The sequence below is a fragment of the Elephas maximus genome, chromosome 5, assembly GCF_024166365.1.
Source record: "Elephas maximus indicus isolate mEleMax1 chromosome 5, mEleMax1 primary haplotype, whole genome shotgun sequence".
NCBI lineage: Eukaryota > Metazoa > Chordata > Mammalia > Proboscidea > Elephantidae > Elephas > Elephas maximus.
Genome location: NC_064823.1, coordinates 148,411,988 through 148,438,789, shown reverse-complemented (window position 1 = coordinate 148,438,789; position 26,802 = coordinate 148,411,988). Strand labels below are relative to the sequence as shown.

The window sequence follows — 26,802 nt, the reverse complement described above, 5'->3', positions numbered from 1 at the left end:
AAAACAATAGGCCATATTGAATTCTCCTCTACCTTTACCCCACCCTTCAGTGACCTGCTCAATAACAGACAGAATAGACTCATACTCTCTGCATGAACCTGGCTTCTTTGCAGATGCTCCCAATCTACCATGAGTGTCCCCTTACTGTCTCTGTTGTTGCTGTTAGCTGCCATCCAGTTGATTCCAACTCATGGCGACTCCATATGCGCAGAGTAGAGTTGCTCCATAGGGTTCTCTTGGCTCTAATCTTTAAGGAAGCAGATTGCCAGGCCTTTCTTCAGTGGCACTGCTGCATGGGTTTGAACTGCCAACCTTTCGATTAGTGATCGAGGCCAAATTGTTTGCGCCACTCAGGGACTTTCATGTCCCTTTAGCTGTCCTCAAAACTGCATCCCCACAATGGTTGCGACTCTTCCCTGATGCTCCTCTTCCTGCTTCTGAAAGAAATCAGTCGCTGGATGTTCAGATAAAATACAAGGAAGGCTGCTTCCACCCATCAAAATGAGTTACTTCTTTGCTGACTCTTTGGATGTTGCTTCATGTTAAAACAGAATCAAGTTTCCACCAGGCTCCTACTGCGTGGAAGTCCACAGAAGCCTGGGTTTCATGCTATTTGTGGCTTTGCCCCAGTTCCTGCTGTAAGTAAATGTTTAATGGAGATGGGCTTGTGGAAAGAAAACACACAGTATTTTGTAAAATATAAGAAATGGAAAGACTTGAGGGTATTTGAATGGCAACAACTTGGACATGTTCCAGTCCAAAAGCAGCACCATGATTTCTCCCCCTTCACTCGATCTTGACAGAACAAACTGCCGCTGTTTTCTGACAGAGCTTCATTGTGTTTAAAAAAAAAAAAGGGGGAGGGAGGGAGGGGTCAAATAAAAGGACCTTATTCCGTCCATATTGGTTAGCTCAGGGAATTTCCTTTAGAATCCAGGGCGGGGAGGTAGAGGTGAGGGTGGGATATGCAGAAGGTAGCTACTTAATGCCATGAACAGACAGTATGTCTATCTGTTAGATTAAGATCATAACTCTAGAACGTCCGGGAATGCTAAGGAACACCCAACTCCATTGATATATGTGCCCTTGAGTTGGTTCCAAGTCATAGACATCCTATGTACAACCAAATGAAACACTGCTAGGTCCTGCACCATCTCCACAATCATAGCTATGTTTGAGCCAATTGTTGCAACTACTTTGTCAGTCCACCTCATTGAGGGTCTTCCTCTTCTTTGATGACCCTCTACTAAGCAAGATGTCCTTCTCCAGGGACTGGTCCCTTCTGATAACAGATCTAAAGTACCTGAGGCAAAGTCTTGCCATCTTCACTTCTAAGGAGCATTCTGGCTGTACTTCTTTCAAGATAGATTCATTTGTTCTTTTGGAAGATCATGGTATATTCAATATTCTTCACCAACACCATAATTCAAAGACATCGATTCTTTTTCGGTCTTCCTTATTTATTGTCCAGCTTTCACATGCATATGAGGTGACATAAAACACCATGGCTTGGGTCAGGCAAACCTTAGTCCTCAAAGTGACATTTTTTTGCTTTTTAACACTTTGGAGAGGACTTTTGCAGCAGATTTGCCTAATGCGTTAAAATATATCATTTGATTTCTTGACCACTGCTTCCATGGTGTTGATTGTGGATCCAAGTAAAATGAAATCCTTGACAACTTCAATAGTTTCTCCTTTATCATGATATTGCTTATTAGTCCAGTTCTGAGGATTTTCTTTCTTTTTTTTTTATGTGAAGGCGTAATCCATAGTAAAGGCTGTGGTCTTTGATCTTAATCGGTAAGTGCTTTAAGTCGTCTTCACTTTCAGTAAGCACAGTTGTGTCATTTGCACATTGCAGGTTGTTATTGAGTCATCTTCCAATCCTGATGCTGCATTCTTCTTCTTTTGGTCCAGCTTCTTGGATTATTTGCTCAGCATACAGATTGAATAAGTATGGTGGAAGGATACAACTGTGATGCATACCTTTCCTGACTTTAAACCACCCAGTATCCCCTTGTTCTGTTGGAACGACTGTCTCTTAGTCTATGTACAGGTTCCTCATGAGCACAACTAAGTGTTTTGGAATTCAAATTCTTTGCAAAGGTATCCATAATGTATTATCCATACAGTCAATTGCCCTTACATAGTCAATAATACACAGGTATTCTCTGTTTTCAGCCAGGATCCATCTGGCATCAGCAATGAATCTGAAGACCAGACAGGTTGTAGGAATACATCAAGGACATCAAATATGAAGAAGGTAAAAGGCCATTAAAAAGACAAGGAAGAAAGAAAAGACCAAAATGATGTCAGAAGAGACTCTGAAACTTGCTGTAGAATGTCAATGGAAGAAATGATGAAGTAAAAGAGCTGAACAGAAGATTTCAAACGACAGCTTGAGAAGACAAAGTATTATGATGAAATGTTCAAAGACCTGGAGTTGGAAAACCAAAAGCGAAGAACACACTCTGCATTTCTCAAGCTGAAGGAACTGAAGAAAACATTCAAGGCTTGAGTTGCAATATTGGAGTATCCTATGGGCAAAAAATTGAATGACACAGGAAGCATCAAAAGAAGATGGAAGGAATACACAGAGTCACTGTACCAAAAAAAAAAAAAAAATGGTTGATGTTTAAGAATTTCAGAAGGTAGCGTATCATGAAGAACTGATGGCATTGAAGGAAAAAGTCGAAGCTACACTGAAAGCATTGATGAAGAACAAGGCTCTCAGAATTGATGGCATACCAGTTGAGACGTCTCAACAAACAGAGGCAGCTCTGGAGTTCCTCACTCCTGTATGCCAAGAAATTTGGAAGACAGCTACCTGGCCAAGCAACTAGAAGAGATACATATTTTTGCCCATGCCAAAGAAAGATGATCCAACAGAATGTGGAAATTATCAAACAATATCATTAATATCACATGAAAGAATTAATAACACAATACATATATATACATACGTGCATGCACATACATATATACATACACAAAACCAAACCAAATCCACTGCCATTAAGTCAATTCCGACTCATAGTGACCCTGCAGGACAGAGTACTACTACTGCTCAGTAGGATTTCCAAGGCTATAAATCCTTACAGAAGCAGACTGCCACATGTTTCTCCCATGGAGTAGCTAGTTAGTTCAAACTGCCGACCTTTTGGTTCACAGCCGAGTGCTTAACTACTGTACCACCAGGGCTCCATACACACACACACACACACACACACACACACACATATATATTTCCCCCCAGAGGAGTAAAGGGAAACACAGAGAGGATGAGTGACTGTCAAGTGACACACAGAGACATAGGAAGAACTGGTATCACAGCTCAGAACTCTTCCAGCTCTCAGACTGGCCCTTCTGAATGTTCTTAGAGTGACCTTGAACTAGTATCTTACAGCACTAAAAAAAAAAAAAAAAAGGCATTTCCATCATATCATGGGGTCTCCAGATTGTGGCTGAGCCATAGGCAGTGAGAGGTGGAAGGACAATAGCAGTGTCTACTGAGTCTTTAAGAAGCCCTGGTGGTATAATGGTTACATGCTCAGCTGCCAAGTAAAAGGTTGGTGGTTTAAACCCACCCAACAGATGCATGGGAGAAAAACTTGATAATTTGCTTCCATAAAGGTTACAACCTAGAAAATTCTAAAGGGCAGTTAAACTTTGTCACATGGGGTAGCTATGAATTGGAATTAACTCAGCAGCTAACAACAACTGAACCTTTAGAGGCCATTGGTAATTCAGTGATAGAATTCTGGCCTTCCACACAGGAAACCCTGGTTCGATTCCCTGCCAATTTATCTCATGTGCAGCACCACCTGTCTATCATGGAGGCTTGTATGTTGCTATGATGGTTAACAGGTTTCAGTGGAGCTTTCAGACAAGGACAGACTAGGAAGAAAGGTCTGGCAATCTACTGAAAATCTGCTAATGAAAATCCTATGAATCACAATAGTCCAATTTGAAACCAATCACGGCGATCATGCAGGACTGACTTGGAGGCCTACTTAACAACAGCTAATAACAACAACACCACTGAGCCTTGCAGTGTGCCAAGCCCTGGGTTACATTCTTTACCGGGATATCCCAGGAGGTCCTCCTGACAAGCCCACTGGCAACACATCTTCATTCTAGAGCTGAAGAAACTGACCTCTGGAGACATGGAACGATTTGGTTAATTTCCAGCAGGTGTGGGATCTTCTGATTCTTCCTTTGGGGCTCTTTCTTTGGCATCTACCCCCTTTCACCCTGCAGGGTGGGTAAAAGGCAGGGGTGGAAGAATCAACAAGGGCTTTGCAATCAGGCAGAGGTGGGTTTCAGGCTGGACTCTGACCTTGGAAAACTCACAGAGGCCCACTTTTCCTCACCTGTGAGGCCATTTCATGGATGGCAAATAAATTCCTTCCCCGGGAATAGCTGCCTAGAGAGAGGGCTTGAGAAGGGATTCTGAGGCCAGGTTCCAGTCTCAAGGGGAGGATGTTGGGTTCCATTAGAAACGTCTGTCTGGACAAGCATTGAGGGATGGAGGTGCCTGTTTCTCTGGACTGGCCTCTGAGGTGTTGCATTCTTTGTGTACTTTTATATCATGGAAGCACATTTTTTCAGGTCATGGGATGACTTGCAAAGCTGATCAGCTTCTCTGCCCACCCTTTAGACCATCTGGCCCTCACAGAAGATTATAACCCAGGGAGCTGGAAAACAGTCATTTAACTCATCACCAAGGGCTCATCCATTCATACATTCAGGAAGATAACCATCATGGTAGCCCACTATTCTTCTAAAAGAGCCTGGGACTCCAGTAAGTTGGAATCTCACCATTCCCTGACTTCTTGCCTTTTTTTTTTTTTTACCCTATTTCTCTCCAGCTCTTTTTTACCCATCTGTGATGGTTAATTTTATGTGTCAACTTGGCTAGGGTATGCTTTCAAGTGGTTTAGCCAAATACTAGTTGCTGTCACAAAGTAGTTATACAGGATTAAATCAGTTGACCTTCAGTAGAGCACATTACTTTCTATAATGTGATGTAATATAATCACCCTCCATAATGTAATCTAATGTGATATAATAAATTGATCAGTTGAGGTCATACCAGTGTAGGGTGGATCCTAAACCTAATCATCTCTGAGTTCTAAAAATACCAAAATAGACTCAGAGACATACAAGGTAGAATAACAGATGCCATGTGAGGATCGTCTACAAACTAAGGGACACCAAATCATGAAGGAACCAAGGGACATCTAGCACTATCAACAAGGAAGGAATTGACACAGCTGAGGCCCTGATTTGGACATTTAGCCTCCAGAAGAGTGTCTTAGTAATCTAGTGCTACTATAATACAAATACCACAGGTGGGTGGCTTTAACACACAAAAATGGATTTTCTCACAGTTTAGGAGACTAGAAGTCCAAATTCCGGGTCCTGGCTCTAGGAGAAGGCTTTCTCTCTTTGTTGGCTATAGAGGAAGGTCTTTGTCTTTTCTGAACTTCTGCTCCTGGGTGATCTCCATGTGGCATGGCATCTCTCTTCCCCCCATCTCTGCTTGCTCATTTTCTTGTTTAATCTCTTTTTTACCTCAAAAGAGATTGATTCAAGATAAATCCTACACTAATCCTGTCTCATTAGTATAGAAATTGGATTAAAACCACAGACATAGAGGTTAGGATTTACAACACATATTTGTGGGGGACACAATTCAATCCCTAAGAGTGAGAAAATAAATTTCTGTTCTTTAAAGCCACCCACTTGTGGTATTTCTGTTACGGCAGCACTCAGTAACTAAGACACCATCCATAAAGCTGTCTTGTGTTCTCCCCCTGCCCACCTGCCCTTTTGTGAGCCCTTTCAAGATCATTTTGATAATACTCTTCTCTGAAAGGACTGGCCTATTATTTGGATCTGATAATCCTATACGACCATATGATATTTCTCGTGTTTGTGGTTATTTCAGGCTTCCTCCATATGGGTTTATGCAAATAAGGTAACAGAAGAAACTTTGTACTCAGAAAGATTTGCATATGTATCTTCCCTTCTTTACTTATAAGCTCAGGAACTCGGGGTGTGTTTCCTAACCTCTGTGAGCCTTGGTTTCCTCACCGGTAAACTGGGTGAGAATATACACCATTCTAGGTTTTGCAGATGATTAAATAAAATTATAGGTGCAAAGAGCCTTGCATATTGTCGGGCACTGAGTAAGTGTTCAAAAATATTATTCATTAGCAATGTAGCTGTATTACACAGTGATTTTGCAAAACTTTAAAACTGCAACAACAGCAAACGAACAAAGAACAAAACCACTGTCATGAAGAGCATTGCAGGGCCAGATTCACACGAGGCATCAGCAGAAGACGGAACTATTCAGAGTAAAAAAGATCAGGCTCAGCCAGGGTGCTCGTGAGGTCGTAAAGCCTGTGAAGTTCCATCAGGTGATAGGCTGGAAAGTGCATAGAATTCAGCGTCAGCAAACCTGGGTCCTGGATCTGGGACTTTGAGACAAGACTCGCAAGATGTTATTTTATTTATCCTTGGTCTCAATGCCTGGAAAATAGAGATCATAACACCAACCTCAGAGAGGTTTGAACTAATTAAGTGATATAATACATGTTTAGCATCTCAAATAGAGTAAAGCGTTCAGTAAACTAAAGCTGCAGTTGGCACTAAGTTTTTCGTGCTCTTCGCTAGATGGTTTACCGTGCTAGCTAAGACTCAGTTTTCTCTTCTTTAAAATGATAATAATATTTTTCCTGTATAATTCAAATGATGCATTTTGACATGTAAGTCCTTAGCAGAAATCAAATTCTGGACAAATTTTAGTTAGGGGCATGGGATGTCTTCTTTTCCATCTGGTTTAATGTAAATGCCTCTTCTCATAGCAGAACAGCAAGTGGAATATAGCAAGAGACTGACCAGTGGGTGTTCGGTGAACGCTAAGTGAACAATCCTGAGAGCTACTACTGATGAAGATTCTACTAGAAGCCCAGCAGTATGAATACCTACTTCCATTTAATCCCTTGATAACCTGTGTAACCTATGTGGTGGATACTATTTTTTATACCCATTTTGTCGCTGAAGAAATGATGATAGCAGCTAACATGGATCCTGCACTCACTATAGGCAATAAAAAAAAAAATGTTCTGTGCTAAATACTTTATAAATATTATTTCACTCTAGAGAGAGTCTGTTATGGTGAGTCATGTGCCTGGGCTGAGGTCGCTTTGTAAGAACACGAGATAAGAGGGATTACAACCTGCCTCTGTTGGACCCGACACCGATGCCCTTTGGAGTCATGTTGGTTGTTTCTTAAGCTGGAATTTGGGGGAGCGTTCTTGGGTTTTCTGAATTTTCTTTGAGACACTTTACATGTCATATATTGTGTCTATGATAATCTAAAATCATGACTAGCATTTTCTGAGACATCTGGATGACCTTTGCATGACTAGGTAATGACCTGTGGCTTCAGGATACAGGTGTGCTTGAGGGTTATTATAACAATCATATGGGTTATGTCTGTGTAACATACTTAAAATATTGTCTGGCCAAGGGATGTTGATTACAAGGGAGCTAGGTTCCAAGGGAGGGTCTATTTGACAGTGTTTAACTTTGAATATGGTTTCCCTGGGTGGTGCAAATGGTTAATGTGCTTGGCAGCTAACCAAAACGTTGGAGGTTTGAGTCCTCCCAGAGGCACCTCAGAAGAAAGTCTTGATGAGCTATTTCCAAAAAGTTAGCCACTGAAAACCCTGTGGAGCACAGTTCTACTCTGACACACATGGGTTCACCACGAGTCAGAGTCAACGGTACAGCAACTGATATATGGTAACTTTGAATGCAGAGTTTCTCAGACTAGGTCGGGAGGGCTCACATTTGAAAAACATGGAAGGAAGGACCTTACAATGGCTATGGGCTGTGGAACCAAAGCAAATCCTGCAGGGTGCGGGCTCTCTTGGCGCTGCTGGCCTGGCCCTCTGTGCTCTGGCCAGGGATGGATCTGAACCCCAGCTCCAGCCACACCCTGCCTCGAACCATATACGCCCCATAGATAGACTTGGAGAAATGCTTTCCTTTTCCCAATAACTGAACTGGAATCCTGATTGCACTTGCTTATGATTGAAGAACAAAGCCATTATCGGAAATCAACGTTCCTTGAGTATTTTCTATCAGCCAGATACCATTTTAAGTTATTTTACAAGTAAGTAACCCATTTAACTGTTATAATTATCTTAAGGCTTGGGAACTTATATTATCATGTTCATTTTGGAGTTGAGATAATTGAGGCACAGAGAGATGAAGCAATTTGCTTTAGGTCATGCAGAGAAGACAGACGTTGAACACAGGTATATGTTTTTCTCCTTAAAGTGGGGAGATCTGGTTTAAAGTGCTGTGTTTAGAACACGGCAGGTTTTGGTAAATGTTCATTAGTAGAAAAAATTAATGGATGAGAGAGCAGTTGGTAGTGTAGAAAGAAAATGGACTGGGGTGCTAGACCTGGGTTCAGGTCTTACATCACCACATTCTAGCTGTGTGACTTTGGACAAGTTGTTTAACCTCCCTGAGTCTCAGTTTCCTCAACTGCAAAATGTGAACAGTGATGAAGATGAAATGATATGTAACACACAGAATACAGTAGGCACTTAAATCCGAAAACCAAACCCCCTGCTGTCGAGTCGATTCCGACTCACAGCAACCCTATAGCAAATATTATTATTTCAAACAATAAGAATTAGAACTCTCATCCCTTTAAGTTCACAGTTTCCCCATTTGTAAGGAACTGAACTCCTTGAAGGGGTTGGTGTTGACGAAGAGGCTTTTAGAGCCATGGTGTCAGAAATTGGGTTCTGTCTTAGGAATGAGCGTGCGCTTGCTTCAATCATTCCTCTCTCAAGTAAACAGCAAAGTGGAAGGAAAAAGCCCCATGGGATAGTAGAATGAGAACACTTGCTGGGAATGAGGAGACCTGAAGGAGGACTCAGTTTCCTCAGTTTCATTTTGCAAGAAGCTTAATGGTTGGAAAGATTCTTAGCATGTTGTCTCGTCTTAGCTTCTCTGTTTGACAAAGGAGAACACATTGAGGCTCAGAAAGGGTGGCTTGTTCAAGGTTAATGCAGCATTTCAGTGTGAGGGCCAGGACCGAGATCAAGTTCACAGGGCAACTCCTCCTTCATGGCCCCCTGATTTGCTGTTGGGCACACTCTTTGCAGCCCCACTGTTCTCTGGAGTCAATGAGAGCAAAGCTGTGCATCTACATCTACGTCCTCCCTTCTTTCCTGACCATCGTTGCAAGATACAGCTATTGCTGTATCTTAAGAAAAAACTGTGTGCAAAAGGACAGAGGGATTTAGTGGAGGTAATTCTCACGGGTGGTTAAAACGTAAAGCCAGTTGTCATCAAGTTGATTCCGATTCATGGAGACCCATGTGTGCCAGAGTAGAACTGTGCTCCACAGGGTTTTCAACGGCTGATTTCTCAAAAGTAGATCACCAGGACTCTCTTTTGATATGCTTGTGGGTGGATTCAAACCTCCAAACATTTGGTTAGCAGCAATATGTATTATCTTCCCTGTTAAGAGTTTGCACAAAGAAGCAAATGATACATAAAACAGGATGAAAGAAGTTTGAAAAATGCTCTTTATTTGTAAAGAACTTAGAACAGACCCTGGCACATAGTAAGTTACCAGCGTAAAATTAATAATAATAATAACAACAACAATCATCAGCATCAACATCACCATCATCATTGGAAGCTCTCAACCCAGACAAACCAAACCCAAACCAAACCCAGTGCCATCGGGTCGATTCCAACTCATAATAGAACTGCCCCATAGAGTTTCCAAGAAGCACCTGGCGGATTCAAACTGCTGACCCTTTGGTTAGCAGCCGTAGCACTTAACCACACCACGACCAGGGTTTCCCAACCCAGACAAGAGAGTATCCTATATAAGAGTGTTTTTTAAAATAGCAGGTTAGAGTCCATTGTTGTTGTTGGGTGCCATCAAGTCGACTCCAATGCATGGTGAACTTATAGGTCAGAGTAGAACTGTCCCATAGGGCTTTCTTGGCTGTAATCTTTACAGGAGCAGATGGCCAGGTTTTTCTCCAGTGGAGCCGCTGGGTGGATTCAAACTGCCAACCTTTTGGTTAGCAGTCAAGAGCTTAACCATTGTGCCACCAGGGCTCCAAAAATCAAATTACTAGATCAAGACTAGTATTTTAGAAAACAAAATGAAATAGAATAAATAAAACAGTAGAACTGAAATTTTCAAAATGCACTTCATATGGTAGAAAGATAGTTTTGTGAAATTTTTTTTTATTCATCCATCTGTATTATGTATAAATTATACTATTATACTGTACTAACTCACATGTAAAATGGTTTATTAATGTGGCCCATGGTCTGAGATGTTTGAAAAACACTGACCAGGTGTTGCTGATAGGAAGACCCAAGTGCTGGAAGGACACAGCTACACCTCTGAAAGTAGTTCTGCTTCTTGTTGAGGGCTCTCCAGAAAGAAACTCCTTCCCTTATTCAGCCAGAGCTCAGCCCTCTGGAGCAACACAAACAAGGCTAATCCCTCTTTCCCATAATAGACCTCCACACTCTGCTAATCTTTTTCTCTCCCAAGCTAATCATCTTCCTGCTTTCACAAAACCCCACTCTAAGGAAATTTCTAGACCATCACTTTCCCATTCACATGCCACCAGAACCACTACAGTTTTTTAATATCGCTCCAGCATTTTTTACAGAGTGCTTTCACAAATAAGAAGCGTAGATACTGTTGTGGATTAAATTGTGTTCCCTCCTCCAAAATATGTGTTGGAATCCTATCTCCTATACCTGTGGATGTGATCCTGTTTGGAAATAGAGTTTTCTTTGCTACGTTAATTAGGTCATACCTGAGTAGGGTGGGTTCTAAAACTAATTGCTTCTGAATTATAAAAAAGGCAGATTAGACACAGAGAGAAGAACACACAAATGGCAGAAGACAGAGGCCATGTGAGGATCGTCTACAAGCCAAGGAACCAAGGAATGCCGGGGGGCTACCAGCAAAGAAGGAGTCCACATGGTTGAAACTCTCATTTGGACTTTCAGCCTCCAGAACTGTGAGAAAATAAATTTCTGTTCTTTAAAACCACCCACTTGTGGTATTTGTGTTATAGTAGCACTAGGTAACTAAGACAGATCCTACCTATAATACTGAGCCCTTCTACATGTGAGGCACTGTACTAGTTGCTTCACGTGTTCTATTAGTCCAGAGTCTTTTACTGCAAGTAACTGATACACAAATCAAAACAGTTTAAGCGAAGAAAAACGTATTTGCTCATGTAACTGAAAACTCCAGGGAGTCAGGTACAGCTAGATCTAAATAATGTCATTTCAACTCTTTTAACTTTGTTCCATGTTTTGCCTCTGCTTTCCTTTACATTCACCTCTTTCCCAGGCAGCTTCTTTCCATAGGATGTTCCCAGCCTCTCAAGATCTACGTCCTTGTTTGGGCAGAAAAAGAGCTTCTCTTCCCCGGTAGTTCAGTTTAAGTCTTGAGTACGACTTTCACTGGTCTTGCATGGGTCACATGCTCATTCCTACTCCAGGAAATGGGGCAAACTGCACTGAACATCATAGACTGGATGGTGCTCAGGAGGAGGAGGCATTACCAGAAAAGGGACAATGGAAGTTGAAGAAACTAGAGCCAGAGACACCTACATGGTCCTCACAATTCTGTCAGCAAGATGTTATTCTTGGATGAGGAACTAACGGTCAGAATGGCTATGTACTTTGACTAAGCTCACAGGTGACAGACTGGGACTCCAATCCAGAACTCCAAGTTCTTGTCCTTTGCCATCTACCATGCTTCTTTTTCTGCACTGACCTCCTGGATCCAGGTTGGTCTGTCCTGGAGACTACCAGTCCCCTTCATCTCGGCCCCATACTCCTGTTAATGCAGATGGAAGTCACAGCTGCCTTTGGAGGAATCAAGACCCAGGGCTGCCTCATTCTGTTTCAGTCAGCTGATAATCTGGGCCGTTTTTCAATTCTTTCCAGACTTGTTGGTTATTTTCTAAAAGATCCTTTTGTAATTAAAAATTTTTGACATATATTGACAAATATAGTGACATGTATGATCTTTCCAATGGACCACAGAAAACTCCTCCTAAACAAACAAACCAAAAAACTCATAGTGACTCATAGTGACCCTATAGGACAGAGTAGAACTACCCAGTAGGGTTTCCGAGGCTGTAAAGATTCAAAGTCTTGGAAGCCCTATGGGGCAGGGATAGTTCTACTCTATTCTACAGGGTCACTATGAATTGGAATCAACTGAATGGCAATGAGTAATCTTTACTGAAGCAAACTGCCACATCTTTCTCCCGTGGAACAGCTGGTGGGTTCGAACCATCAACCTTTTGGTTAGCAGCCAAGTGCTTAACCACTGTACTACCACGGCTCCTTATGAGTCACAGAGGAAAATTAAATATTCTTTATTTTATAGATGATACAAAGAGATTCAGAAAGGTTAAGTGACTTGTCTAAGGCCACAGACCTAGTTGGTGACAGAGCCAGAATTCCAATCCAGCTGTTCACAGAGTTTCTAATACTTAAAAATTACCTTTTTTTTTTTGGTCCATCGAGATCCTTAGGTACTATCACTTTTCTCATCCGCACTTCAGCTAGCCCTCTTTCCCACCTTTTAGTCATTACCAGTGCACTAGCCCTGGTGTCTGTGGCTTGATCTAAGTCAGAGGTCCTCAAACTGTGGTCTGCTGACCAAATCTGTCCCACTGTCTGGTTTTGTAAAGTTTTATTGGAACACAGCCACCTATTCATTTAAGTATTGCCAATGACTATTTTCATGATACAATGCCAGAGTTGAATAAAAAAAAAAAAAAAATAGTTGGGATAAATTGGGATAGAGACAATGTATTCTGCAAAATCCAAAATATTTACTATCTGACCCTTTACAGGTTTGCCAACTCCTGACCTAAGACATTGATAAAGAAGCTAGACTGGTTGTAGCCAAAGACTGAGGCCCTATTACCCACCACTAGAAACCTTTGCTGTGTGGCCATTAATCAGCACCCCTTGTATTCAGTCCTTGTCCACAGCCAGTATGCAAGGACAGTTTACTGATACAAGCCAACCCAGGCAAAATAACAACCCCAGGCAACACAACCAAGCTGGTTCATTCAACAATGGCATTCTCCATCAGTATAAGCCAGACAGCCGAATAGGACTTACAAGTGTCTACCACCTTCTTTTGCTTTGGGAGATATTTCTTGCCTCATTTCTGCAAACCTCCCATCAGGGAGGTTGACTGCCATGCTTACTCACACAACGAATATTAGTTACTTCCCCACCTGTGCTCTGTGTTGGGCAATATTCAGATCAGTAGCTCTCAATGGTGATGCCACAGCACCTTGATCCCACAATAATCTGTAGGGCGTTCAGAATTAACTTGCTAATAACAACAGTTCAAGTCCTCAGATTTGTTGTTAGGTGTGTATAACACAAGGACACCTTGCCTGGTCTCGCACTATCTTCACCATTATGAATATATTTGAGTCCATTGTTGAGGGTTTCTCTTGTTTTTGCTGACCTTATGATTTACCAAAAAGAGGCCTAGTGGTGCAATGAATAAGCGCTCAGCTGCCAACCGAAAGGTTAGTGGTTCGAACCCATCCAGTGGCTCTGTGAGAAAAAAGACCTAGCAATCTGCTCCCATAAAGATTACAGCCTAGGAAACACTATGAGGTGGTTCTACTCTGTCCTATAGGGTCCCTATGAGTCAGAACTGACTCAACGGCACACAACAACAACATACTTTGTCAAACATAATGTCCTTTGCTAGCGATTGCCCTTTCCTGAAGTTTAACCCAGACCCGGTGCCATCGAGTTGATTCCTGAAGTTTAGGAGTAACTTAATAGTAAATAAAAATCAGAGCCAATTCAATCAAGTTCAAAGTAAACCATAACATAATTCATAGAAACAGTTGACTGAAGATTCTGGATTAATCAAGCCTACCTTAGTTTAAAGACAACTTCACCATTTGCTACCTGCGTGACATTGGGTAAATTATTTAGCTACCTGTGCCTCCACACCCTCACTTGTAAAATGAGAATAAGAATAGTACTTATCTGAAAAAGTTTTTGGGGGAGATTAAACTGATTAAAATATGTTACACCTCGATAAAGAACAGTGACGAATCTCTGAAACATTTCATAACATGGAGGAACCTGGAAGGCATTATGCTGAGTGAAATGAGTCAGAGGCAAAAGGACAAATATTGTATAAGACCACTATTATAAGATCTTGAGAAATAGTAAACCTGAGAAGAACACATACTTTTGTGGTTACGACGGGGGGAGGGAGGGAGGGTGGGAGAGAGTTTTTTATTGATTAATCAGTAGATAAGAACTGCTTTAGGTGAAGGGAAAGACAACACTCAATACATGGAAGGTCAGCTCAATTGGACTGGACCAAAAGCAAAGAAGTTTCCGGGATAAAATGAATGCTTCAAAGCTCAGCGGAGCAAGCGCGGGGGTCTGGGGAACATGGTTTGCGGGGACTTCTAAGTCAATTGGCAAAATAATTCTACTATGAAATCATTCTGCATCCCACTTTGAAATGTGGCGTCTGGGGTCTTAAATGCTAACAAGCAGCCATCTAAGATGCAGCAATTGGTCTCAACCCACCTGGAGCAAAGGAAAATGAAGAACACCAAGCCCACATGACAACTAAGAGCCCAAGAGACAGAAAGGGCCACATGAACCAGAGACCTACATCATCCTGAGACCAGAAGAACTAGTTGGTGCCCGGCCACAATCGATGACTGCCCTGACAGGGAGCTCAGCAGAGGACCCCTGAGGGAGCAGGAGATCAGTGGGATGCAGACCCCAAATTCTCATAAGAAGACCAAACTTAATGGTCTGACTGAGACTGGAGGAATCCCGGCGGTCATGCTCTCCAGACCTTCTGTTGACACAGGACAGGAACCATCCCTGAAGAAAACTCATCAGACATGAAAGGTCAGCGGGTGGGAGAGAGACGCTGATGAAGAGTGAGCTAATTATAGCAGGTGTACACTTGAGATTGTGTTGGCAACTCTTGTCTGGAGGGGGGATGGGAGGATAGAGAGAGAGGGAAGCCGGCAAAATTGTCAAGAAAGGAGAGACTGAAAGGGCTGACTCAAGACGGGGAGAGTAAGTGGGAGTAGGGAGTGAGATGTATGTAAACTTATATGTGACAGACTGATTGGATTTGTAAACGTTCACTTGAAGCTTAATAAAAAAAAATATGTTACACCTGTAAGGGAGTGCTTGGCCTGTAGCAAGAGAGATCTATGGATTAGCAATTGCTATTTGGAGTCACTGTGTGGTGCAAATTGTTGACACACCGGGCTGCTAACTGAAAGGCTGGAGGTACGAGTCCATGCAGAGGTGCCTTGGGAGAAAGGCCTGGTGATCTACTTCTGAGAAATCAGCCACCGAAAACCTTATGGAGCACAGTTCTACTCTGACACTTACGGGGTCGGCTCAACATCAACCGCTGTTGGTATTGCTATTTATTGAGTTTTTATAATATGCAATTGTATTCTAAGAGTTTTGCATGGATTATCTTAAACCTGTAACCCTGCCACTCTCATCTGATTTATGATATGCTTCCATATGGGCAAGAAAGAAATAGTTATAGCTGGTGTGTGGGGAACTGTACAGAACCTACGGTCTGTCTTCTCTATGCCATATTCAGAAACAGATCTTTAACTAGATGATATCATTACTCAAATGCTTAACAAAATTCTCTTTTAAATGGCATCTATACAGAAATAAGACCTTGAGCACAATTTGTTTAAATTCCTATTAAAATTTGGGTGAGGGTTTCTAAAGTCTGGGGATAACCTTGACCTTGAGAGTATATCAAACATATCAACATCATCTGCTGAGTGTATCTTGGCAGAAAAATTTTAGCAAATCTCTATTGTGGGTTACTTGAAATCACATGTCCCTGTCTGTCCATCTCAGTTTCTTCATCTGCAAAAAGCCAGCCTCCAGGTTTGTGTGAGGGGGAAATAAGATACTCTATAAAAAATGCCTCATACAGTCCACTGGCTATCGTCACCGCTGGAAACCACAGTTCATTGCCACGGCCCCTGTTAGGTTGGATTTCCTTGGCAGTCAGAGACCAAGCACTCTGCCACCTAGCTGCTCAGTCGATGCTTCATAAAGGGTAACTAACCGACCATTAGAAACCTGGTTTAAGGCGGGCAAACGGATGAGCATCCCGTGCCAATATTATCTGGGAACTTGGTTGGCCAGAATTCCAGAACCTAAGATTCAGAAGGAGCTTGGATGGGGGTGTTCGGAGTTCAACCTTTCCCTCGCTGTAAACTGGGGGCCAGGCCACTGAGAAGGAAGAGCCCAGAGGACCCTGCAAAGCACACCACGTCCCCACATCCCACAACCAACCCTAAGCAAGCTCCTGTATAAGCAATTGGGTGATTGGGACTACAGCTAGATTACATGGGCCAGGTTCAAGAAATAACAGCACAGGACAAAAGTGGGCTGCTGCAGGCTTGGCTTCTTTTTACTGCGTCACCAGTTTCTTAGTCTCAGTGGGGGAAATATTGCCTGGAGTCCTCTGGGCTGCAAATTCCAGGGCTGTCTCATGGCTGCTGGCTCCCTGGCATAGAGAAGCCCAAAATACCAAAGGTAGAACCCACTCAATAGTACTAACAACAGCAACCATGGCTGTTTGCTGAGCATTTGCTAACCCATTGCTGTCGAATCGATTCTGACTCATAGCAACCTTACAGGACAGAATAGAACTGCCTCATAGAGTTTCCAAGGAGAGGTTGGTAGATTTGAACTGCTGAGGTTTTGGTTAGTAGCCATAGCTCTTAACCACTGCGCCACCAGGGCCTGAGCACTTACTAGGTGCCTTTAAGATGTCATCTCATGTATTACTCAAAGCAACCAAAATGAGAGAGGTACCATTATCATCCACATCTTTCCAGTTGAAAAAACCAAGCATCAGAGGTGTTAGTCAGCTAGCGTGATGTCACACAGCTTGTGAGTGGCAGAAACTTATTAGAAAGAAACCAATTCGTTTGGGCTTCACAGCCCACAAACTTAACCCCTAACTCTACTGACTCCCAGGAAGAAGGGGTCTCCATTACTGATTTTCTGTAGTGGCCAGGTTCAAGGAAGAGGAGGAGAGCAGAAGAAAAGAAAGGCTGGGTAGGGCTACGGAAACTCAGTGGCAATTTTTGAGCCCAGGATGCATCCAGGAGAGGGAGCCTGAGGTTTACTAACAGAGAGGCAAGAGTTAAGGGGATAATAGAATCTATGCCCTTGTTTACTTGTGTTCTAGTTTCTTTTTTAGACTATACTACTGGGAAGGACTACAAGACTTGCCTGCTCCTTATTAAAAACAGAAAATCTGTGTAGGCAGCAGCTACGGCACAAAGGCAGATAGATATATTATAGGCAAAAAGGAGATGAGCTACAAGCCAGCCAACATGGAGAGAGGCAGGGCTCAGAGCCCTCCTGTCCACAGGCCAGTGAATATCTAATTAAACATGGAGGCTCTCTCAGGGCCAGGGAAATAAGAAACAAAAGGATTCCTCTTTCCACACTGTAATAGAGAGAATATTTTCTTCAAGGGGAAAAAGAACTGCCTCCTTCCTTCCTTTCTTCCATCCTCCCTCCTTTTCTGTCTTCTTCTCTCCTTCCCTCCTGCCCTTTGTTCTTGCTTCCCTTACTCTCCCCCTCCCCCAGTCTCTCCCTCCTTCCCTCCTTTCCATCCTCCCATCTTCTCTGCTTGCCTCTGTCTCTTCTTTCTTTCCCCACTGCCTCCCTCCCTTCCTTTCTTCTTTCCTTTCCCAGCTTATTATAAAAATTCTGGTTTATGACCCAGGGCTTTGTGCTTCTGAGGGAGGGTGGTAATTACCATGCTTTTCCTTTTCAGAGAAAAGATATGAATCTGCTCCACAGGAAATACCTTTGCTTAAAATCTATAGGTACAAAGTTTTCATTTGATGGATCTGCCTGTAACACTAGCCTGACTTCTTACCTTTGGGGGTTCCCCGGCCTTCAGAGCACCAGCCTGGCCATAATCCACGAGGAGATCATGTTGAAAACACTTTGTGGATGCCTGATTGTTGAATGAATTAATGAATTTTACAACTAAGAAAACTCCAAAGTCAAGGTCACCCCTGCTGCTTGTGTTTGATCTTGGGGCCAGGACTGTGTGTCACTTTTAAAGTGGGTAGCAACAGGAAAAGGCTTGGGTCTTCTCACTGTGTTTCACTTAGGCCCTGTATTTAAATAGACATTTTGGCTAGCTCTGAAAATTGTTTTGTTAATTTTAAAAAACTGTCAGGTTTTTGCAGAAGATTTGGGATTTCTTTTCATCTTGCTGAGTGTGTGCTTTCTCTTTGCTGTTTTCATAATAAGTAAGTCCTGGGGTAATTTTTGGAGTCCCTGGGTGACACAGATGGTTAAGTGTTTGTCCCCACAAGATTGGGGGCTTGAACACACCCGAAGGCACCTCAGAAGACAGGTCTGGTGATCATCTTCTGGAAGGTCACAGCCTTAAAAACCCTATGGAGCAGTTCTACTCTGACATACATGTGGTCACCATGAGTCAAAATCACCTTGATGGCAACTGGTTTGGTTTTGGGGTGATTTTTGCTTCCTGCCCCAGACATTTGGCAAAGTCTGGAGATATTTTTGGTAGTCACAATTGGTGGGGTGCTCCTAGCATACAGTGGGTAGAGGCCAGGGATGCTGCTAAACATTCTACAATGCACAGGACAGCCCCTCCTCACCAACAAAAAATTACCCAGCCCCAAAAGTCAACAGTGCCAAGGTTGAGAAACTGGGTCACCCTGACAAGAGAAATTCTTGCTTAAAGAGAAGGGCAATGTGAATATCAAAATTAGAACATTCTTCCTTTTTGGCATTTCTTTCTGACTTTCACCAGGCACTTTCCATTCCGTGGGATATCTGTGCCCATAGTGCAGAGAGAGTCGGAGGGAAATGAGAGCAAAGATCGAGAATAATAACAACAGTGACGACTCACATTTGTATATCACTTTACTGTTTACTAAGCGCCCTCTCTTGTACATTAGCTTAGCTGGACCTATGTTGGGGATGAAAGTTGGAGAGATTTCCCTAAGAATATTTCCCATTTTATGGGTTTCCAGAATTAACAGTTTAAAGCAAATTAGAAATAGATTAAATGAGGTACCTTTGGTCAAACAGAAAACCAATTACATGATAGGAAATTGTAATAATCCATCACACGCAGCTGGTTCCGAATCCCAAAGCTGGCTGCAGTGGAGCCAGCATCTCCCCCTGCCTGCACAAGGACAGAAAGAGACTGCTCTTCCTCTTTTAGATGCCGAGATAAGAGAAGTCACCACGGAGGTGTTGATAGGCGACCAGCCCAAGTTTCCCAGCAATAACTCAGGACCACCTATCACTTCTCGAGTGCCCACGTTTTGGGCTGTAGCTGGCCTTGGGGTGGATGCTTACATAGCATAATTCATTTCTGAGAGCGTACCTGGACAAGGTAAGAATTGTTACTCCTACCTCTTTGATGGATAAAGAAACAAAGAAGTTACACAATCCTTGGACCACACAGGTAAGGACAGCTGGTGAGCCAAGATTTGAACTCTAGGCTTTCTGTGCCCTAACACACACCTTTTTATTACATTTGTTGAGATCTATGTACCTACATAAAGAAGATTCTGAACAAACACTTGCTATTCTCATCATTTCCCAGGAGAAATTAAAACCTCATCTGCTTACAGACACACACAAATCTCTCTTCTTTGGTGAACTGCCTGTCAATGCTAAGCAAGTAGGACATGGTTTCTATAGGTCCTTGGGTGGCACAGGTGGTTGGCAATTGGTTACTAACCTAAAGGTTGGCAGTTCAAACTCACCCAGTGGCAAAGCGGGAGAAAGGCCTGGTGTTCTGTTTCTGTAAAGATAAAAGCCAAGAAAACCCCGTGGAGGAGTTCTACTCTGTCACACATGCGGTGGCCATGTGTCAGAATCGATTTGTTGGCAATGGGTTTTTTTTTTTTTTCTTGTTGTTTACATGGCTTCTGTTCTTATTCAGCACTATGATACCAAAATATTTCTAAGGTATAAGCCAGGAACCCCCAAAATGAATTTATTTGCTGTCATATATGGAAGCTCTATGAACAATGGGTTATTCAAACTTTTTATCTTGTGAGTACAAATCTAAATATTCTCACTGAGCCTTCTCTGTATCTCTGATGACTCACTTTATATACTTAAGACTTTATTTTGAGAAAGCTGTAGATTCACATGTGATTGTAAGAAATAACACAGAGCGATCCCACTGCCCTTCACCCAGTTTTCCCCCAGTGGTAACATCTTGCGTAATCATAATACAAAATGGCAACTAGGGATTTGACACCGACATTGACACAATCCACCTACCTTATTCAAATTTCACTGGTTTTACATGTACTCGTGTGTGTGTGTGTGTGTGTAGTTTTATGCAATTTTATCACATGCACACTTATTTTATGGTATGGTAAGTACTCTGCGCCACTTCAGCATAAATTGAATAATACAAAACAGTAACCAGGCACATTTCTAATGTAGATACAGTTTAGTTGATTCATTGAGAGTCTTTGTGCCAAGCACTTTTGTAAGAAAAAAAGAAAAGAAAAGACTCAAAGAGGAGAAAAACACGGCCCCTGCACTCATGGAATTTGTAGTCTCATATGAAAGGCAGGAGTGTAGATAATTACAGGACCATGTGCTTGCAAAATGAAACAAGCCTTTCAATTAGTTGCAAAAATAATCAAGGTGAATAAAATTATACATTTTGGTGGCCTTGACCCTTTAACATCATACATCTTAACGTACTAATAGTGCTAATGTAACATATGTTTAACTGTTTAAAATATTAGCTCTGATGATCTATCAATATGGTGTCTGTGTATCTTTACCTATTACAACCGTTTAACTCAATGTGTTAAACATAAAAATCTTTCAACTCCAGATTTGATCTATTCATGCATAAACTGTCTCATTTCTTTATCGCAAGATTATGTAAAATTCCATATATATATATATATATATCTGTCAGCACTTGATTAAACAAAAATGCTTGTCAGATGAAGGGGGAATATCTGGCACGTTGACAGATGCTTTTTAACTTTTTTTAAATAATAAGGACAACAGCATTTCACACTCACATAAGAGTTTCTATTCAGAAAAGCCAGAGGAAAAGTATTTCATAACTGAGTGGTATCGTGTCTGCATGGCTGACATACTCAGTTTTTTCCTTTCTTTTTTTTTTTCTCCCAGTGGGGAGAGGTTTGTGGGTGTGTGGGTATGTGTGTATGTGTGCGAAATCACCATACCTGCAACTGAACCAAAATGCATTTTTCCTTTGTAGCTAAATTTAGCCCACATCCTGGAGTGCAATCCCAACTCAGTGTTGAAGAGCCATGTGAAATTTCTGGAAGATGTTGATATAAGAAGAATAAGACAAGCTTGCAGAGCATTTTCTTTCTGTCTTTACGCCATCCCTATCATTGCTAGAGAGAAGAGAGCTACCCAGTCGTGTTTTCACTGTGAAGACTCTGAGGTACATGAAGGGAAGCCCTTGGCCGACCACAGCACAGGCTGGTGACCTCGCCTGGATTAGAGCATCGGTTATTGCATTCCTGCTTTCTGTAGGGCACAGTGTCAGTGCTGTGGGGAAATGCACAGAAGAGGAAAAATCTATCAACCGCTAAGTGTTATTCACCACCTACTACGTTCTAGAGATACAAACTGCTCTAAGAAATCATCCCCACACTGAAGAAGTTTACAGTCCAAATGAGAAGTCATGACTTAGAAGCATATTGAGGGTGATATAAGAATGGCATAATACTTGATTGAAAAAAAAAATGTAGTCTAAGCTATAACCACTGTCGTTGTTAGCTGCTGTTGACTTGGCTGTCAACTCAGGGTGACTTCGTGTACAATGGAGGAAAACACAGACAGATCGGACCGCTGTGATCCACAGGGTTTTCATTGACTGATTTTTGGAAGCAGATCACCAGATCTTTCTTCCTAGTTTATCTTAGTCTGGAAGCTCCATGGAAACCTGCTCAACACCACAGCAAAACTTGCCCCCTCATAATGACCAGAAAAAAAATTAACTGACAAAGGTACAGCTCTCTCCTAATCTCTTCAAGGGTGTATACCTGAGTCCTTGTCTTCCCTTCAGTCAATGTTCAAGCCAACTTCACCATCAACATGTTTCTCCAGCTCTTCCCAAGGGTCCTGCAGATTCCATGTCAAATTAAAACCGACCACTCTCGGATCAAAACACCCTGTGAGGTGTCTTCCCTTCTTACCCTCTCATGTGGTTTAACAGCTGGGCTCTGAAATAATGGTTTTATACCTATCTGTTATGGATTGAATTGTGTCCCCCCAAAATGTGTGTAACTTGGCTAGGCCATGATCCCTAATATTGTGTGATTGTCCACCATTTTGTCATCTGATGTGATTCTCTGAGGTGTTGCAAATCCTACTTCTATGATGTTAATGAGGCAGGATTAGAGGCAGTTATGTTAATGCAAGGTTAGGTTGTGTTTTCAGTCAATCTCTTTTGAGATAGAAAAGAGAGAATGGAGCAGAGAGACAGGGGGACCTCATATAACCAAGAAAGCAGTGCTGGGAGCAGAGAGCATCCTTTGGACCTGGAGTCCTTGTTCTGAGAAGCTTCTAGACCCAGGGAAAGATGGATGACAAGGACCTTCCTCCAGAGCTGACAGAGAGAGAAAGACTTCCCCTGGAGCTAGAGACCTGAATTTGGACTTGTAGCCTACTAAATTGTAAGAGAATTAATTTCTTTTTGTTAAAGCCATCCACTTGAGGTATTTCTGTTATAGCAGCACTAGATGACTAAGACACCATCCCTAGTTACCTAAGCCAGGCAAGGAAAAAATCCAACCATGATTTTCTGGTATTCTTATTCTCACTTGGTCATCAAGTGTCCAGTCAATGTGTTCCCAATCACGTGGTATATGAAGTATAATGTTGGGCGTGGTGGGTGTTGCAGGGATGCAGGGGGCACCTTGCCCTGAGCTTCAGGTTTCCAAGTGGAGGGAGCTTCACTAGAGTAACACGCTTGTCCCTTCTTGGTCTCTTATTCTCTGTATCTCAGGAAATGTGAAATGAACTATTGGTAAATTCTAGAGGAATTCCTGAGAAAATCCAGCTCGGCTTATCCTCTCTTCTGTGGGATAGCCCTGCTTGCAGAAAGAATCTACTCTCTATTCCACTTTGCCATAAGGTTCAAGGGCAGGCTCTAGAAGCAAGAGGCAGGATTTATTAGCACTGCCCATGGTGGGGTATGTCTATGCTGGGGCCTCATGCAGGAAGGTCCACTGGATTCACAGGCCTAGAGCCCCATTTTCCAACCTGGCCATTATCCTTATAGAGATAATCTTTGATGCCTATCTAACTGAATTCTCCATTATTTTCAAATAAACATAGGGAAAAAGGATGATATTTATTAGGTTTTCTCAAATTTCAATAGAAAAGGGCCTAAGAAATATAAAACGCAGTCTGTATGTATTATTACTTAGTCATGGGGGCAAAATGTATGTACACAAATTAAGTGGAAAAAAAGTGAAATATAAATTTGTATCTTCTAAATGCCTTGTAATAATATAAATGGCACAAATGTGATTTTTTATAACCTTCAATTTTCATCCTTTTCATTCATATGGTCAAGGACTGAAAAACAATGCCTAAAATAAAAACAATTTTAGTGGGCTGACTGTAGATGAATGTTCTTTTTAATTTTTGATGTGATAACATGGTATAGTGAAGAATGGGAATGACAAAGAGTGAGGGAAGGAAGGAAAGAAGGAAGCAAGCAAGGAAGAAAGAAGGAGGTAGGGAGGAAGAAAGGAGGGAAGGAAGGGAGAGAGGAAGGAAAGAAGGGCAGAAGGAAGGACAAAAGAAAGGAGAGAAAGAAGGGAGGAAGGAAGTAGAAAAGGAAGGATGGAGAGAGGGAGGAAGGAAGGAGAACTTTTCTAGGTTGTCACTAAAATAATAAATGATGAGTGTTAATGTTTGTCAAGCATTTACTATGAGCCAAGTCCTAAGTGCTTTACCTATATTAACTCATTTGATGCTAAGAACAACCCTAAGGGATAGACACAATTTTTTCATTCCCATTTCATAGATAAGGACAACGAAGTTAAGTGGCTTGTTCACAATCAGATGACTTGTACAGAGGGGACAGGGACAGGATTTGAACATCAGTGGGCTGACCATGCATCTGATAACAGATCACTGAGAGCTGGTGGTCAGGGAAGGCTTTAAGGAGGAAGTGAGGAGATGACAGGTAGAGGAGGGGCATGAAGGTGTTCCAGAAGGAGGAGCTGATGTGAATAAAGGGTCAGAGGTGGAGCAGCCAAAGGTCCTCCTCAGAAGCACCCAGCCATCAGTCAGCTTGACCTTGGCAAGCCCTCCTTCTATCCTTTACCTTTGTGCAGGCTGAGTTATTCCTTCAGATTAGATCCCCTCAATTAAAGCTAATTTCAGCTTTCACCCTCCTTTTGACTAAATGAAATGGAAGGAGGGAAATATCAGCTGCTCCAGTCTTATCTTTCTTTTACCAATTGCATTTGAAGACCACTTCTGGGGATGGGTACTTGTACATATCTTCTTAAAACTTACCATGTGGGCTATTAAAATAACAGCCATTTACAGGTTCCTTACAATAGCCCTGCTGGTACAGTGGTTAAGAGTTTGACTACTAACCGATAAAGGTTGGCAGTTCAAATCCACTAGCCGCTCCTTGGAAATCCTATGGGGGCAGTTCTACTCTGTCCTATAGGGTCACTATGAGTCAGAATTGACTTGACAGCAATGGGTTTGGTTTTTTTGGTTTTACAATAGCAGGAAACAGCACTTCAAATTTATTAATGTAGTTTACTGATCACAGAGATCGCCTAGAAAGGCATTGCTGTAATTTAGAGACAAGGCAATTGTGGCTCAGAAAGCCTAAGCAGCATGCTCAGTGTCACACAGCAAGTAAGCGTAGACTCCTGGATCTGAACTCTGGTTTATCTTATTCCAAAGCCATACTCGTAAGCTTTTCTCCAATTTTTCAACAATGGATTGATGTTATAGAACTGGCAAAGGCTAAAGGCAAGCAAAAACAAAGGAAACCTCATCGGATCTGACATAACCTGCACCCTCGCATTTTACTATTCAGAATCAACAGTCCCTGATTATCATACAATCAAAGAAAATCAGAAACACCCACATACAATTGAATTAAACAGCAAATTTAGGAGTCTACTGCTAAGAGGAAAAGTCACAAGAAGAATTGCGGTAGGCAGAATTCTAAGATGGCATCTGAGGCTACCAGTCCCTCAAGCAAAAGAGTCTTGCAGATGTAATCCAAGTCCCAAATGGGCTGATCTTAAACTATGGAGATTATCCAAGTGGGCCTAACCCAATCACATTAGTGTTTTAAAAGCAGGGCTTTTCTCTAGCTTGTTTGAGATTCTAAGTGTGAGAGGAATTTGACACAAGGTGGTTTTCCATTACTGAGGAACTGTTTATTAACACTTTTACTCTGTAACACATGGGGTGCCATCAACTTGATGACAATGGAGGCTTTTTCTTTTTTCTTTTGTATACCAAGCCCCTAAGTTTGTGGTAATTTGTTACATAGCCATAAAAAACTAATGCAGGAATTTCACAGAGATTAATGTGAGTTGTTGAAATGTGCTCTATTCTTCATTCTAATAAAAAATAAGACGTATGAATTCCAGTTCTGTAAACTTGAGAGCTGGGAAAATGTCATCTGCTTTTAGTAACATTAATTTAAGCCACCCAGAGACATAGGAGATGTGTGCCCGTTTATAAATGAAGCTTTACGATAATATGCAGAACTAACTGATTTTCCAGGCAAGAGTGTATCTTTAAAAAAAAAAAATTCAAATGACATTTTAAACATTGCTCATCAATATGTTTATTTTATGTAGACAGAGAAAAGACAATTATGTAAGGTAGTTGATGGGATTTGTGTCTTATATAAGTAAAAAAAAAAAAGGTGCGTTTTCACGTAGTAATTGTTTTAATCTGTCAGGAAAAAAAGTAAAGCTTTAGAAATAAGTCAAAAAGCCACTAGTCAGAAGAAAAAGGCCCTCATTTTATTGGATTTTGCCAGCCCTGAAAATCAGTCTATTTCATCTCTCTGAGGATGAATTACAAGAAGGGGAAATAAATACAATACTGCCTATAGGAAAAAGAAGGAAAGTTTCAGGCACCACCAGGCAACTCCTCCCTTATTTACCAACTGGAAGCTGTGCCTCCTTATTGGCCATTGAGCCTCCTCACAAGATGGCTATGAGGATGGGAAGTGTTATTTCATAAAGCATGTAGAATAATGATAAATATTGGTGAATATCAAGTAAACATAAATTCTTGTCCTTCCAAACTACCCACCTGCTAGTTGGAAGAGCTGCTTCACCTTCCTATTCTTTCTCTTCTGTGACAGGAGTTCAGTTAATTCAAGACCCCTGGCCCCTTGTTGTCCCTTTGTTCACTCTACCCTGAGGTAGAGAAAGAGGGTTGTGTCCGATTGATAAACTTGAGGGGACTAATTTAGCATGCTCAGCTAAGCTCCTCCCTTCTCCCTCCTCCATGAAGACATGGAGGAAGCTTGGCTCAGCCCAGCTTTGCCTGCCCCCGGTTCTAGGGTTGAGAATGAGGAGCTCATTGGCAAAAAGACCTGATGCC

At 41.9% G+C, this 26,802-nt stretch overlaps 1 protein-coding gene and 1 long non-coding RNA gene across 11 annotated transcripts in view; both read right to left on the bottom strand.

The window, feature by feature from the left end:
• Positions 1 to 26,802, bottom strand: part of LDB2 (LIM domain binding 2) — a 486,472-nt gene that overhangs the window by 174,367 nt on the left and 285,303 nt on the right. The gene's annotated exons all lie outside the window — the stretch shown is intronic.
• Positions 845 to 17,763, bottom strand: LOC126077478 (uncharacterized). Its single transcript, XR_007517759.1, has 2 exons — positions 15,299 to 17,763; positions 845 to 14,177 (listed from the first exon to the last, which is right to left on the bottom strand). It is a non-coding gene; the product is annotated as an uncharacterized LOC126077478 (long non-coding RNA).